We start from the raw sequence: 13,271 nt of genomic DNA, 5'->3' as shown, positions 1-13,271 counted from the left end.
TCGGTGCCCGAGAACATTAAGTAGTCGACTTAACTCATAACTCATCCTCATCGTCGCGATTAGACAAAGGTAGCAGGAAATCGACGTTAAATAACAAATACACCTTGACAAAGTAATTCATGAATGGAAATCTTTAAAGCCCAGAGGCATATATATTGACGGAAATACAATACTATTTGCAGACGATCAGATATTGATGGCAGCAAGTCAAGATGATCTACAAAGGTCTGTTTTCAAACTTAAACCAATTCTAACAAATTGCAACAGGAAAATTTCGGAGGATATAACAAAGTCAATGGCAATAAATGTACGAGGGATGATCGGAAAAAAATGTTACAAAGCCTATTATGGCGTATGTGTTAGACATAGCTGGAAGATCAACACACCTGATGATGGAGGGCACTCAACACTAGTCCTCGATGTAATCACCTATTTTGTTCAAGCACTTGTCACAACGGTAGATGAGGTTTTTCATACCGGTTACACAGAAATCCGCGTCAAGTTCTCGTAGCCACCGTGAGGCAGCTCTTTTGACATCATCACATGTCACATGTAAGATAAGTCCTCAAACTCGCAACAAGACAAACATGTTATTAATTTACACATAAATTTTCGTTACGTTACAGTGAATAAAACAAAAGTTATATGCTTTGTAACCTTTTTTTCCGATCATCCCTCGTAAAAAAAACTCCCTAGATTAAAAATAGTGAGAAACGATAAAATAATTGAACAAGTAACACACTTTGTGTGTTTGATTGAGTTGGTGTTTTAAGTCTATTTTATGCACTGTAAGGCTAATCGGGACTGGACCTACAGTTTAAAGTGGGAGCCGAACCACTACGTGCCTCCACCGGGTATCTAACCCGGGACCCCTTGATTACAAGGCGACGACGCTACCACTGCGCCATCGAGGAGGCCCACTTTGTGTGTTTGGGAAGCTATATTTCAAAGTTCGAACAACAAAAAGACGTTTTGAAAAATTTAGTGAAATAAAATAAATGAAATGGAATTTCGAAAATAAATTTTGGAAAACATATGAGAAAACAAATTCAACTTAAATACAATAACATTTCCAAAACTGGGTCTTCTATGTTTTAGCGAATGTTGGACTCTTCGTCAACATTATAAAACTAGAATAAATTGTTCACAGAGATTTTTCAGGACTTTAAGTGGAGTAACCTTTTGAGACAACATTAGAAGTGAATACATCCGAAATAAATGGAAGGTCGAAACAATAGTGGAAGAATTTCAAAATTATCAAAGTGGAACCAACATGTTCTGAGGATACGAGATAGCCGTTTGCCTCTAAAAGTATTAGATTTCAGTCCAAAGGAAAAATAAATTAGGAAGACCATGTAGCTATCAATTTTTGTAGTTGCAGAACGCGCTTTGGTAAACCAGACTAGCAAGATGAAGAAGAAGAGGATCTCTTAACAACTAACAGAAAGTTATTTCTTGGTGATTCAAAAAGCAGACACTAATAATCTAAAATCAGTTTATTATATACAAAACACATTTACAATTCACATAAATACAAGTTCGTTATTCAATAAATATATCAATAAATTAGAAGTGAATCGCCCTCCAATGCGGCAAAAGACACTACAGACATTCCAAATATTTCTGTGCAGCATAAGGAAAAGGTTTTGGCACTGTGTGTCAAGCACAATGAAAATATATGTTCATATATTGTACATGTGCATCGAATATTTTTTTGTGAACTATTTCATTTCCCACCATTAAATCACCACATGAGAAACATATGTATAAAATTATATGAGCACACCTCGTCGTATACCTTCATAATAATTTTGTGCATTGGGGCATTTTATATAAGCGTGTGTTGAGGTCTGAGGATGGAAGTCTTGAATGGTCCCAATTGTTGTTTGCCTTTCGATTCTGAGCAGTGCGAGTGGTCGAGTGTCTTCGAATTTCGTTGTAGTATAGCTGACTCTAACGTATAGTTAGAAAGTCAGAGGCAGTGTAGTCAGGAAGTCCAACATTCTATTCGCCAGCAAGTTGCCATATTTTTGTGTCTGAAAAATGTAAATTAAGGACCAATATTAGTAAAATTTATTGCAGATTATAAATATAGATAAATATGGATCACATTAATATCTTATTTTGTAATCATATTATGAACTAACTATGCCAAGAAATTATTATGCACGTTAAAGTGTAATGATTGCTTTTCACCAGAAAATTTTGCTATGAATGTCAATGTTCGATAACAATTGTAAGACATACTCCATTTTCTAAGAAACTCTTATGTATAAAATGAAAATTACTGTTAGACTTGAAACACATTTGATATTTTTTATCGATATGCAATGCATGAAGGAAATTCAGTTGTTCTTGATCTGTTTAGGCTATGTTTTCGGACTCCATTGAATCTCGTAAAAAATTAATGTTAGTTACATTTCAATGTATTAATATCTTTGCAACGCCCTTTCACAATTTCATAAAGTCAGATATGTTATAAATGTACATGTCATAAGCTTAAAAAGGATTAATATCATGACGCTTGTTTCTAAACTAATTTGTGAGGCGTACATGACTTTGTGACGTAAATGTGAATTTGCGCCATGGGTTATTGATATTATTATAAGTTAACTTTGAAATAAAAATGTGGAATTGTAAATTTGGAAGTGAATTTTGTTTAGAAAATGACATCAATTTGAAAACCCATAACTGAATTATTGGCTCTTCTGAATATACTTACAGCTAGATTGTTTTCGAAATATTCTTATTCATATCTTATGCGCATAGTCTGACGTTATAGAAAAAGACCCTATTAGCTGTTCAGAAGGTCTATGTCCGCACAAAATTCATATAGTCCAGGGGCATATGTCAATACTTCTATAGTCCGTGGGTTTTTGAATCAAGGGAATATATGACTACCGGTAAAATGTTACTAGTGTGGTACACAATAACGTACTACCAGGTGTTTTGCCCGCAATTGTGGCAGAAGGCTTGTGTGACGTAATAAATCCAAGATGGCTACCGCTTCATGCACTAACTAAGAAAATCGATCATAACTCCTTTAATAGTGGTTTGAAATTTTTTATACCTACATGTTTTGGTCGGATTTGAAAAAGAAACAAAATTGATCCTTACAGTTTTTTTTTCATATCTCGCACTGTTATGGAGATATATCTAGTGAAACTATTTCGTGCCATTTTCTGCAAAGATTCTAAGCATATTTTACACTTTACTTGACATTCTGGCATATAAAGGGGGAAAATTACTGCCTGAGATATTTTGTTGATGCCTACTAATGTGGCGTATTGCCTGTGTGACATCATACAACCAAGATGGCTGCATCTGCAGACATTAACAAACAAAAACGACCCTATCTTCTTAACTCATAAGTAATTTTGACCATTTGTAAGTTTGTTCGGTTTTTACACGAAGGGAAGACATGTGTATGGAGGATGCTTTCATTTGGAGGCATGCACTCATCTATACAATGTGTCAGAAACCATACATGACGTCCGAAATCTAAGATGGCCGCCTTGGAGGTTCTGCACATGATATAATGTCCATATCCTGATTTAGAGTTCAATTATAAAATTTTTCCACAGGCATTTTCTGTTAGTAATTAAAAAGTGAAAAATATTATTAGATGTAATTTTTATAACTACAGTAGTATCCAATAGTTAAGCATAACTAAGATATGAGAAAATGTTTTATTAATAAAGTGACAGAACTGCATAAAACATAGTGAAAATTAATCAAAACGCTATATGGTATACAATAGAGTAGAATGCATGAAATTGACAATTGTTTTTTAATGCAGACACATCACATGCAAAAAATAAGAAAATAGAAGATACGAAGATACTTCCTTGACGAAAAAAGGAGGCTTGTATAGGGTGAAGTTACCCCTAACAGCTACACAACCTTGCAACGACGTAGCATTCTATTTACAAGATGGTTCAAGAGTTCTACAGGAAGCTGGTTCCATTTCCCATGAATAGGAGTGTGGAGCTCTGAATATGTCTTTGGTGGAGGATCGCGAGCAAACTCGTCTCCTTAAGACACTACAGGATTTATGTCTGGGGACCATGGTGGCCAGTCCATGCGGTGGATTTATTCACCTTCAAGAAAGTCATCCATCAATTTGGTTCGATGCGCACATGTATTATCGTCTTTTCATCCTTGAAGTTGAAGTCTGAGCCGACTGCGCCTCTGAAAATTCACACATGTTGTTGGAGTACCTAGTTTCTGTACCTCTGGGCAGTAAGAGTACTTCCAGGAGAGACGTGCAGCTCTGTACGTATATTGAGCTTGATGTCTTCCCATACCAATATTCCATCTCGACCAAACTGATCCCTTTCCACGATATTCCTTGGATTAAATCGTGATCGAGGTTCTCTAAAGATGAATGTGCGACGGGAATCATTTTGCAAACTGAATCTGAACTGATCTGTGAAAGAGCACGTTCTTCCGTTCATTCAGGGTTCAATTTCGATTATGTTGACTCCACTGTAAGCGGGCCCTTCTGTGCACTGGATCAAGCGGGGCACACATAGAGACCAGCTGTCCTGAGTCTCCGGTAAACAGTTTGGCGAGAGAAATTCTAACTCCCGACGGGGCCGTAAGCTTTGAGGACAGTTGTCTTGCAGGAATCGTCCGGTTTCGTCGTGCAATTAAAGCCAGATATCGGCCCTGCTGTGGCGTTGCTACTCGTTGACAACCTTGTTCTGGCCTACCATGAACATCTACTGGGTCTTGGACCCGTCGCCAAAGCCTGGAAATGACTGTGGCACAGTCAACTCTGCCGTGACTTCAGTCTGTGTTTGACCTGCTTCCAGACGCCCGATGACATCTTTGTGCCATGTTCTTACTGTACATTGAACACTTTACCAAGAGATTGTCCTCCCATCACAATGAGGGTTCGATACACAATGACGCACTCTTGTTCTGATGTGTTGTGTTTTGATTACTTTTGAATCACGGGCCAATTTTGGCACTAGCAGTACTGTTACCTATGCGCGTAAGGTGAGTTTCACTCCTTGATGATTATTTATGGTAATCGTGCAGATCTACCCCTTTCATTTTTCTACTTTTTGGACACTACCGCTTTATGGTAAAGGAGTAATGACATCGCTTGTGACTTCCTCATTCAACATTCTCTGGAGCTCTAGGCAGTGTCAATATGACGGAAATGATATTCTTGTCATCCTCATTTTCTCTTTTCCCATCAACAGCCTATTAAGATGGGTAGATTTGGATGATCCTTTCTGCTTTTTTTTACTCCAATACTTGGAAATAACTCCTTCTGATAAAAAGTGTGAGGGGAACTTTGGTTGGAGCAAGACGTGAGCCTTGAACATCCATTTTCGCGAACAGATAACATCCTAATTTCCCCAAATATTTGATTTTGGTGTCAAGCAAAATCCTGTCGTCTTAAAAATTCTGTCATCATATTCGGGGTGTAATAGACACCCAAATATCAACCTCACTTCCACGAAGTACACCCGGGACTGCATTTTGCAGACTAACATTGCTCTGACGTCTAGGGCCTCCCCGATTCCACAGTGGTATCGTCGTCGCCTTGTAATCAAGGGGTCCCGAGTTCGTTACCGGTGGAGGCAAATATAGCGGTTCAGATCCCACTTTAACTGTAGGTCCAGTCCCAATTATTCTTACTGTGCATAAGGTGGACTTAAATGAAACACCAACCCAATCAATCAATCAATGCTCTGGCGTCTGGACACATGGGAGTTGAGTGTGTGCTGCCCATATGTGTTTGTGATTGTCCTTTCATCTATTTCATCTCATAATTCATTTTCATCTTTGAAATTAGCCAAAAGTAGCAGAAACGAGAAGTAAAATAAATCAATTCATTCTTTCATTCTGTCATCTTGTTCATCGAATCCAGGAGAACAACGATTCAAGCAGATCATCTTCTGCGCCATCGAATGCGTTAAACAACCACTTTTTTGCCTTCTTTGCAAGTACAAACACAAGTTGGAATACCATTAATAGATAGTGTGAACGCTGCCGCCAAAGTGACCCTCACACCTTTCACCAGGAGGAGTTACTTCCAAGTATTGGAGTGAAATAAAAGCAGAGAAGAAACATTCAAATCTACCCAGCCCAATAGACTGTTGAATGGAGAAAAAGAAAATGAGGATGACAAGAGGATCATTCTTGTCATATTCACACTAGACTACCTAGAACTTCAGAGAAGATTACAGTTGACATGTGGTTGCGGAAAGAGGAAACGTTCATGCATATACCGGGATCAGTCCCTGAGACGTACTGAACTTATTCTTTCTAGTGCATATGAAGAAAAGTGTGAAAGCAATGACTTACAGGACAGACACTCAGATAAGAGTGATAAGGAATTTGAATAAAGTTACTATATTGATGACATGATATTTCCCAAATGATTACAACTACTCTCAATCTTGATGACAGGCGAGCTGCTTAAACTTCAAAAGACATTGCGGTTTTCACAGGCGATGTTATTACCCCTATTCTGTAATATTTATAATAATAGCAATGATAATGATAATAATAATTACTCCCTCTGTCCCATAATTATTGTCCGGTACACCTTTGTTTGTTGTCTCATAATAATTGCCCGATATTCAAACTGAGACATTGGTGTATACAGAAGAAGAACATGAAAAACGGGAATGAGTCATACAACTTTATTACTCCAGGATCAGTACAAATTGTGCTTTCCATCTGCCTCCACGTCCGTCATTTCTGTACTACCATTTTGGGATACCGGACTATAATTATGGGACAGAGGGAGTAATATTTTTTACTTGATATTTATTAACAGAAAATGCCACTGGAAAAATCTGATAAACGAACTCTAAATCGGGTTATGGACAGGATATCATGTGCAGAACCTCCAAGGCGGCCATCTTGGATTTCGGACGTCATGTATGGTTTCTGACACATTGTAATGCATGATTGCATGCCTTCAAATGAAAGCATCCTCCATGCACATGTCTCCCTTCGTGTAAAAACCCAACAAACTTACAAATGGTCATAATTTCTTAGGAGTTAAGAAGATAGGGTCATTTTTATTTGTTAATGTCTGAAGAGGCAGCCATCTTGGTTGTATGATGTCACACAGGCAATACGCCACAATAGTAGGCATCAACAAAATATCACAGGCAGTAATTTTCCCCCTTTATATGCCAGAATGTCAAGTAAAGTGTAAAATATACATAGAATCCTTGCAGAAAAGGGCACGAAATAGTTTCACTAGATATATATCCATAACAGTGTGAGATATGAAAAAAACTGTAAGGATCAATTTTGTTTCTTTTTTGAAATCTGAACAAAACATGTATCTATAAAAAAAATTCCAAAACCACTATTAAAGGAGTTATGATGGATTTTCTTAGTTAGTGCATGAAGCGGTAGCCATCTTGGATTTATGACGTCACACAGGCCTTCTGCCACAATTGCGGGCAAAACACCTGGTAGTACGTTATTGTGTACCACACTAGCAACATATTACCGGTAGCAATATATTTTCCCTTCATTCAAAAACCCACGGGATTACAAATACCCATGGTCTAATAGGCCTGCTAACTGGCTATAACATTGCAGAAAACGACGATAGAAAAGATATGTTTTCTTACCACGATTTCCGTCTTGAACTTATATTTTTAGGATTCACTTAGAAGAGTTTAAATTTTAGATGCAAGAAATTGACTTTTTAAGAATCAATACGAAAAAGGATTAAGTTTTAATGTACTCCTAGTTAATACGTTTTACTTTCGTGATATTCAAGGAAGTTATTTTTTAAGGTGTGGTATACATCATTTTCTTATGAGAACTTTCAACAGTGCTGCCATCCCTTGCCTTTTTTTACGTTAGCATCAGACGATGCAAAATAATGTAGAAACGCTTTAATTGTTGTTATTTAGCGTTGCATTTCTGCCACTAATTGCGACGCTGAGGATGAGTAATATGATGAAATTAATGAAGGGACATTCACAACGAACACCTATGAGCAGGCTGACCCGGGGCTGTGCTAGACGTGGAAATGCGTTTGGTGTAAAAAAAATAGCAATAATTTTCACTAATTAAGATCATTAAAGTAAATGATAACAATTATACATTAAATAACTCTCTACATTTCGTTTATTCGCAGTGTATTGCTAGAAAAAAAAACTCGGACAGTGAGCCAGGTCATGACTGGAAACCAGTTTTATTCGGGCTGGTCAAGAAACCTTTCTCCATTCTATCTGGAGAAAGTTGCGTAGGTGAAAGCAACTCTCTTGCTGTGGTCAAAGTTAAGATGTGGTGGTCCACCCAAAACTTTGACATCCATTCATTGGTCCTACTTATTCTTATTTTCTCTTTATTTGTAACCCTTATCCTCAATCGGCTTCTTCTCTGAATGTTTTCCCTAGGCTGTCATCTACCATTCACAGTGTTATTACTTTCTTTCTCTTTGTAATTTCAATTCATATTGATTATTGTATTTTCTCCCTCGTTTTGTTTGATAGAGAAATGAGTAAAATTCATGTCTGTCTCTCTCACTTCTTTTCTTTCGCTTTCTCTCTGTCCCTCTCTCGCTTCTGTTTCTTATTTTCTTCCTCCTTTTATTTATATTCATCTTTCTATCCACATCTGTCTTCCTGTTATTTCCCTTCTTGCGGGAAATTATCCATCTGGGGAGAGTAAGACCATGTATAGGAGAGGAGCGTGTGAAAGTTATATTTACTGCGAAAATGACCATAAACTGAAATTTTGTGAACAATTTTAGGGATGCTGAAAGAAGCTTGGGGAAGTAATGTGGAGTGCGTGAATAAATCACTGTCTCCTCCTCATTCATGATGGCCGACCTCCGTGGGTAAGTGGGGAAGGGGGGGGGGGGGTTAATTAGCACAGCGTGATATGTGTCCCGGGTTTGAATCCCGACCTGTGCTTTGGTGTTCCTTGTGAGTATCCCGCCGGACCCTGTGGTTAGCACATCGCGCTGCGAACGCCAAGGGCCCCGGGTTCGAATCCCGCTCGGGCTTGGTTGTTTGTGAATGTCTATTCATCAATTTCATCATTTCATCACTCATCCCCATCTTCGCAAATTAGCCAAGAGGCACAAAACGCGAAGTAAAATAAACTAAATCAATCAATCAATTGTGAGTATCCCTTCATCGTCGCGATTAGCCAAAAGTGGCAGAAAAGCGACGCCAAATAAGTTAATTCAAAATGAACGAATCTTTTGTAACACTTCTCCCCCTCGCGTGGCGTCTACGAGACACACCAGAGGGTCTATCAGTAACGATAACTTCTGAAAGTTGAGAGATCTAGGAGTTACATTTGATTCAAAACTTACATTTGCAACACATGTTGAAAGGGTCGTAAATGAGGCACACAGGAACCTAGGGTACGCCATTAGAATGAGTAAAGAGTTTATGAACAAATAAATAATGAAAATAATATTTAACGCTTTAGTCCGAAGCAAAATAGAATATGCAGGAGAAATATGGGCTCCTCAGGACAAAACGTACACGCATAAAATATAAAAGCTACAGTCTAAATTCGTAAGGAACGCCACTTATAAAGAAACAGGCATATATCCCCGATACGAATCATACACTTCCCTCTGTAAACACCACAACCTGCCTTCTCTCAGCATAAGAAGGAAGATGCAATTGCTCTGTTTCTTATACAAAATCATGAACAATAATATTCAAGTGCAACATCTTCTAGAACAAATACACATGCGTGTTCCTATCTCCAAGACACGATCAAAAGGAGGCCTCTTTTACTGTAGTAACAAAAGATCGAACATTATAAATAAATCACCTATCAGGAGAATGTGTGAACTGTACAACAGATGTTCCGAACTAAAATTAGATATATATTTCACATGCCTATTGGAACATTCAAAAAAGCTATTAAAGGAATGGAAGAATAAATGTCAACAATGTAAATATATATAAACGCAATGTTTGTAAATGTATATATAGTTCTTTCCTAGTTTATACTCAATTACTTAAATGTACATACTTTCTAGAGTTTCAATTATTTACAAGTCCTTTATTGCATACATAATTAATGTACTTCTTCAAGGTAAATAACTTCTATCCTTGATTTATACTGTGTTAATTTCATTTCCATATTTTATGTAATTTATAATATATTATATTAGTATCTCCTTATATATATTTTTTGTACATGGCGGTAAAGATCTGAAATGCTGAGTGTAAAGATAAATAGGTTGTGCATTGTAATAATTGAAATATTGTAGTCATGTAGGCTATTTTTGTAGATAATAGTTAGATATTTTATTCCACTCTCTTCAATTAACATGTATTATTATAACTCGCTTTGTTAACTATTGTATACACATATAATTTAGCGTTGACATGTTTTATGTTTGGCGGAAATTTTCCCTCTCTTTAATAAATACATATGTAAAATTTAACTAAGGAGATTTAAGCTAGAATAAAACTTTAATTTTAAAATATAAAGAGAGGTTCTTTATTATTACATAGTATGTATTATATTAAATTAAATTATAATTAGGAATTATCTCACGAAAATTTCCTCCCTTTTTTATTTTTACTCACTTTCCCGTACTATATAGAACACAATTTTTTTCCCCCTCAATAACATTTCTTATCAAACTGTAAAATTACAAACTCAAAGCAAGAAATGTAGAACACTGTAATTGGGCATTCGGCTGTTGTGTTTAATATTAAATAAATAAATATATAAATAAATGAGGTAGCTTGGGTATTCCCCATCTGGTACCTTTCTGGTATGAGCAAATTATTATTCAGAACGAGCTACGACAGTTCAAGTTTGTGCGGTGAGAGGTTATTAGCGATATTGCCTGCACCCAGTCTCTCAGACGCCACGCGAGTATTAGTGTTACAAAATCGTACATACAACATCTGTTATAAAACACGAGTTCATTTGTACCCAAAACAAATAATGTGTTTTATCCAACTAAAATCGTAGGCTAAGCTTTTGTTGTGTATTGCTCGAGTTTTTGTATTTTTATTAATTATGTATGTTTTGTATTTTTTTAGTAAATATACTGGTTTGAAAAACAATTCTGTTCACGCTTCGGTTCATCTGAACCACAATAATTATCAAAAATATATGTTTTCGATTCAGGTCATTGCGTGAGTCTGTCAGACGCCACGCGAGCATCGGTGTTAGGAAAATTGGCGCGAGAAAGGGAGGGTAAAAACGTTTATATGACGTCATTCTATACTGATTAAGGATACAACTTTTCTTTATAATTTCTCGCCCTTCTCCATTGGAAAATATTTTGTGGGTGTCTGGTCCAAAGGATGGGCCAGAATGGGCCATGTTTCCACCCTGTCAAAATGTAATTAGCAAAAATTTCGTGATAAAAATAAGATGAAATTGTAAATAATGATGCGTGGGAAATCTTTGTACGACGCCAGCGGGTTAGGTGTTCGAATCTTAGTTTGGGCATGGGTGTTGTTTGTGACTGTTCCTGCATAAATTTCATCATATCATCACTCATCCTCATCTTCGCGATTATCCGAGAGTGGCAGAAAAGCAAAGTAAAATAAACCAAATCAATCACTTTGGATATGTGGTGCACCCAAAAATTTGGCCCGTTTTCTACTGTGGAGTGGCATTCAAGTATTTTCTTCACATCAAGGCATGTTTCCGAATTAAAAATCGTCGCGGGACTGAGACAATAGTGCGTTCCTGCACGCGAGAGAGCGTGTTTTTTTTTGCGTGTGACGTCACCGCCGTAAGTCTCTTGACGCAGCTCTCTGTGTCAGCCTTGGCCTTGAATACAAAAAGACCCTTCCTTCTCCTTCGACGTGGTTTCACTACTCTCGTTTCGCCTCCTGGAAGCAGGTCACGGAGATGAGAAGAAGGCGATCTCGTATGCCCCGTCGTCCGTGCGCCGTGCGAGCACGCTGCACGTGAGACCACATACGTGTCTCGGGATTTGAGAGTACGCGGAGTGAAACGCCCTCTTCTGTTTCTTTGTCTTATTCCTCAGCGTCCATTGTACAGTTAGTTACACAACAGTCATTCGTGGTCAACTGGTTGTAATGTATTACTGCAAGGTTAGCAGTCACGGCTTCGATTTCTGGTGAACAGACATTAGGACTAGTCAACAGAACAGCGAAATGGATTTAGCACGAAAGTAAATGACTCTGTTCGCTTTTATTTCTAATCCCAGGTTTCGTTGTTGCTTTACTCTACCTTATTCCGGTTGTCGCCTTGTAATCAAGGGGTTCCGGGCTCGATACCCGGTGGAAGCACGTAGTGGTTCGGATCCCACTTTAAACTGTAGGTCCAGTCGCGATTAGCCTTACTGTGCATAAATTGAACTTGAAACACCAAAGCAAAAACATCAAACAATCTACTCTATATCGGGAAACTTTGGAGCAAGGCCGCGCATAAATGCAGAGTAGGGGAGAGAGCGAGTGGGCCGAGCCAAGCAGTACACGCTGCTGCAAAAGCTGGTAGCTGCATCATTGGTCGAGCCCTCTCGAGATACTACTTGCAAGAAAGATAAAGTGTTCCCCTGTGCTTATACACAACGCCATTAAGGCGTATAGGGGGTGTGGGGTTAGGGCCCCAAACTTTCTTGATCACAGTCGAAGGTGCGGGTGATGTGATCAGCACCACGCCCCTGGCCGCCTTTACCCCCACCCTCCCCCAGAGTTTTCTCCAGGTACCCAGTTTATACGACGCTGGGTGTGCGACGGAGCTGCTTGAACAGGTGGAAAAATTTCCGGTTCTCCCCCGCCGGGGATCGAACCCGGGTCTCTCGCATGGTAGTCAGACTACTTGCGCAGATACTATTTATATTCGTTCGCTCGCTCCAGGGAATACCGGGATATAATACGTACATTTGCTGGATTGGTCATTACTGTTTTCGCACTTTTCCCTGCGAGTGTTGTTTTCGAGATGAATCATCTTCGCATATCTTCATTTGATTATGAGTGGCCGCGGTGGCTCAGTCGCTAACGCGTCTGACTACCATGCTAAAGGTGCCGGGTTCGATCCCCGGCCGGTTCAAATCCGGGAACTTTTCTAACGGTGGAAGCGGCCCCGGCGTCCACCCAGCGTCGAATAACATGGGTACCTGGGGGAAACCCTGGGGGGTAAAGGCGGTCAGGGTCGTGATGCTGATCACATCACCCCCACTCACGACCGGATCAAGAAAGTGTGGGGCGTTATATACGCCTTCATGGCGTGGTGCTATGCACAGGGGAGCACTTTACTTTTACTTTTTTTTTCTTTTCTTATGACCACCCTAACAAATTCCGAAGAAA

At 38.6% G+C, this 13,271-nt stretch overlaps 1 protein-coding gene across 2 annotated transcripts in view; it reads right to left on the bottom strand.

The window, feature by feature from the left end:
* Window positions 1–1,488: 1,488 nt before the first annotated feature.
* LOC146004043 (uncharacterized) overlaps window positions 1,489–13,271 on the bottom strand; it is a 54,266-nt gene continuing 42,483 nt past the window's right edge. For both annotated transcript variants that reach the window (XM_083142644.1, XM_083142645.1), the window contains one exon: window positions 1,489–2,036. The gene's annotated coding sequence lies outside the window, so the exon portion shown is untranslated. The remainder of the gene's footprint in view (window positions 2,037–13,271) is intronic.

Source organism: Lepisma saccharinum, chromosome 21 (genome assembly GCF_977018435.1).
Source record: "Lepisma saccharinum chromosome 21, izLepSacc3.1, whole genome shotgun sequence".
Classification (NCBI taxonomy): Eukaryota; Metazoa; Arthropoda; class Insecta; order Zygentoma; family Lepismatidae; genus Lepisma; species Lepisma saccharinum.
The sequence above is the reverse complement of the archived record's forward strand: the minus strand, read 5'-3'. Positions and strand labels throughout refer to the sequence as shown.